The sequence below is a fragment of the Xenopus laevis genome, chromosome 3S (genome assembly GCF_017654675.1).
Source record: "Xenopus laevis strain J_2021 chromosome 3S, Xenopus_laevis_v10.1, whole genome shotgun sequence".
In the NCBI taxonomy this organism is placed as follows: Eukaryota; Metazoa; Chordata; class Amphibia; order Anura; family Pipidae; genus Xenopus; species Xenopus laevis.
In genome coordinates, this window is record NC_054376.1 from 69,813,160 (window position 1) to 69,817,529 (window position 4,370).

Genomic DNA, 4,370 nt, shown 5'->3' on the forward strand with positions numbered 1-4,370 from the left:
CGCCCTTTCCAATGATTTGGAGGGTGTTGAAAAAGGTGGATGTCGAAAAAGCCTTGGTCATAGCCATAATTCCGTATTGGCCGAGACGCCCTTGGTTTCCGCTCCTGCAGAGTTTGGCAGTAGAGCCACCTCTGAGACTGCCTCTTCAGCCGGATTTGTTATCCCAGGGCCCAGTGGTCTACGAGGGAGTGGATTCCCTGTCACTGACGGCATGGAAATTGAAAGGCAGAGGCTAGCAGAATATGGTTTCCAGGACGATCTGGTAAATTTCTTATTGAAGGCTCGGAGGGCTTCTACCTCGGCTCAATATTACAGGGTCTGGAAGTGTTTCGCAGAATTTGCAGTACAACACAAGTTTGACCCAAAAGATCCTACTGTCCAACAGGTGATTCAGTTCCTGTTTGTGGGTTTCCAGAGAAAACTTAGCACAAGCACTCTGCGAGGTCAAGTCTCCGCATTATCTGCATTGTGTGGTCATTCCTGGGCGGAGGAGCCTCTGGTTAACCGGTTCTTCAACGCAATGAGAAGGGTGTGTCCTTTCAAGAAATCCAGAGTTCCACCTTGGGACCTTACGATTGTCTTACGAGCCTTAATGTCTTCACCTTTTGAGCCTTTGCGGAAAGCCTCGGACTGGCATGCGACGTTGAAAGTCCTGTTTCTGGTCGCTATTACCTCAGCTTGCAGGGTTGGAGAGATTTCTGCTTTGTCAGCAAAAGAGCCAGACACAGTTGTCTATCCGGACAAAGTGGTTATGAGACCATCTTTTGAGTTTCTTCCAAAAGTAATTTCCCAATTTCATGCCGATTTGGAAGTTACACTACCTTCCTTCTGCCCATCTCCAAAGTCTAACAAGGAGCGAGAATGGCATACTTTGGACCTGGTGAGGGCCGTTTCGCATTATCTGACGCGAACGAAGGATTGGCGAAAATCTGACAAGTTATTCCTGATTCCGAGGGGCCCTAGAAAGGGTATGGCACCAGCTAAATCTACGATTGGCCGCTGGATTGTCTCCTGCATTGCTCTAGCTTATCGGTTGACAGGCAATGAGATTCCTAAGGACCTGAGGGCTCACTCTACAAGAGCCATGGCTACTTCCTGGGCGGCGGAAGCCAGGGCCCCGCCAGACCTCATCTGCAAGGCTGCTAGGTGGACATCTTCTTGTACCTTCATTCGTCATTACAGACTGAATGTGATGTTGTCTCAAGATGCAAAGTTTGGAAGAAAGATTTTGCAATCTGTTGTTCATGCTAAATAAAGTTTTTTGGTTGATCGATAATGGTCCCTCCCTTCTTTAAGCTTGGGGAAATCCCATGTTGGTGAATTGTCTGCCATGGGTGACGGGAAATATAGAAATTTTTTCATACTCACCGTAATTTCTATTTCCAAGTCACTTCCATGGCAGCATTCACCAACTTCCCTCCCTTCTTCTGGAGCTTGTTACTAGACGAGGATTGCTGGGAGGAGCAAGGTATTTAAACCGATCGTTAACACTTTCCTGTCCAGTGACCTGATAGGCGGGATTAACCCATGTTGGTGAATGCTGCCATGGAAGTGACTTGGAAATAGAAATTACGGTGAGTATGAAAAAATTTCTATATTTCTTCTAAACAGCACATCTAACACCTAAATCTAAGTATATACAAAGAATGCAGAGTAGCACAAACGTTTAGTGAAAAGAATGTAGGCATGTAGCAGTGCCAGCACAATACGTCATTAGGGAAAGCAGTTTGGGCTTTATGGCCTATCCGCACTTTTGATGTCAGTTGACACAGTAGCTCCTCAGTGTTATTTATTACTATTAAATTGTCAGTAACATCTCGGCAGAATGTAAAAGATGCATTTATTTATTAAAAGTAGAAAATATTACTTGCTCACAAGTTACCTAATCCGAATCACTTGGTGTATAAAATATTTGTGCTCAGAAATTGTCTAGATTTTGCTAAAATGTATTTTTGTTTGATCAATGCTGAAATACATGTAATGGAGTGAAATGAGTACTTGTTTACCTGTATATTACAATAATATGGTAGTTAATAACAAATGTGAAATACAAAAACCTTATTTTAATACTCCATTACCTGTGGCGTCACTTCTGAAATATATTATTAAAATTGTTTCTATTAAAAATCCATTGCTTGTAATATTTGTCCCAGAAATTATTTTCATGTTCAAGGAGCAGGGCATTTTATATGGCTGGTTTCAAAATCTAAAATGAATGGTATCCAAATGAAGCCTGGCCTGTGTGTCTTTGGTTAATCTGATTAGTGGCGCTTAATCCTGCACACTTCTTACTCCCTGCTGCCAGTCTGTGCATGGGTGCATTGGGTAAGCATATAAATTTAAGTTTTTATAAGATATATATATATATATATATATATAGATAGATATAAAAACTCTTACTCAATGTAAGTGAATGTCTATGAATTTGTACCAGAAAGAAAGGAACTGCAAAGAAGAGCTAACGAGGTCGCAAAGCCTTAATAATAAATATAATTAGATTGTGTGTGTGTAACTTGGAAACCATGAAAGGAATAATTAATGCCTTAAAAATGTTTTGATTCGTGCAAATAAATTCATTGTGTCCACACTTTGATATATTGTCACTATTATGTCTTGTGATAAACAAGAGTTAATAAAGTGCAATAGTGTAAGGAGTGCTAATTACGTAAGCAACAGTTCGCATTCCACTAGTCTGTAGAAGGAATCACTCAATAAAACATAACATTTAATAGTTCATTTAAAATTAAAAGAGGGAATTAATAAAATATAAAAACACTTAAAAATATGATGTATCCAGATCTTGTTGTAAGGATTGCAGTATATCTGAGTAATGAAAATACTGGTCCCACCTAGATCATTACATCAGCCTATATGCCCTCTAATAGTAGTATGAGTTGGGGTGGGGAGCAGGAGGGTGTCTATAGTAAAATAAATGAGGTGGCTCCCATTGTGGGAAAAACAGCGGACAAACCAACACCTTGTATGCTGGACCTTGAAGTATCGGAAAAGTGTTAATTCGAAAATGTTGTGCATGAGCACTTTTGTGTTCACCGAGGCCTAATTCTACTGGTGGGCAAGGCCTGCTGCCCAGGGGGCCCAGATGATTGGCATGCTAAAAATGGAAACCACATTATGTGGGGGGGGGACACAAATAGCATGAAGCCCTACAATTACTGATGGTGACACTGTTTACACAACCAGGGACTGCACACTACTTTTGACTGCATCTTTTAAAAGGCTCAATGATGTCCTATGCAAATGAAAGTCCCACAAGCATGGAATCCATAGATACTATTTTATTTAGTGAAAAATAACCTATCCAGTTAAATACATAAAGTTGTCTTACATTTCTTTTTCAGAAACAGCACTTTTTATATACATACATATAGTGTATATAGTATAAATAGTTATTTTCCCTGAAGTTTGTTGAGTGTATACACAAATAGATTTTCTGAAACAATAGCTCTTACTGCTCACTGATACGACTGAATAAAAGGAAGTCTTTAAAAATGGTTTTCTGCATTAAAAAAAAAAAAAAAGTTTAGTCGGTATCCTTGCTAATTTGAAAATAGACGATTCAGCAGCTGAGCAGTAGGGTGCAGCCGAATAAAGAGCAGAAGAGAGAAAATTAGCCGTACCGATAATGATTGTAATGATTTATCTCTGGTATTTTTTTGGCATATTTGCCTTGTATTTTAGCTGGCAAAAAATCTCCAGGACCTGGCAGTACAGTCTGTTATCGCCATTAAAAATAGCCTTTGAACCAGGAAAACCGGTGTTCGGTAGTTTTCATAAATAATGACTGTACAGCTAGGTCCTGGGGCTGCTTCACCAGTGGATCATTTTTCTGAAAACTTTAGACAGAAATATTTTGGAATAATTAGAAAAGTGGTACCTGGTTTGTGTCATGCCTGTTGCATAATCAAAATGAGTAAATAAAAATAATCTCCATAACATGAGCTTCAAAATACAAGTGGAATCGTTACAGGGCTATCTTTAAAGGAGAAGGAAAGGCATCTTGAACTTGGGGGTGCCAAATGTTAGGCACCCCAAGTGATTGTATTTACTTACCTGAAACTCCGGGCCGGTGCTCCTATCAGCAGAAAACTGCACCAGCCCGGGGTTATACTTGTGAGCACTACGGAGCAATCCTCTCCAGTCTTCCTCTTTCCTTCGCGCAACTGCACATGCGCAGTAGAACGAAAAGCCGAACTTTAACTAAAAAGTCGGCTATTTTGTTCAACTGTGCATGCGTTTGCCCTGGGAAATTTGAAGAAAGAGGCTGGAAGAGGATCCATGGTGCTCACTGGTATAACCCCGGGCCAGTGCAGTTTTCTGCTGATAGCAGCACCAGCCTGGGGTTTCAGGTA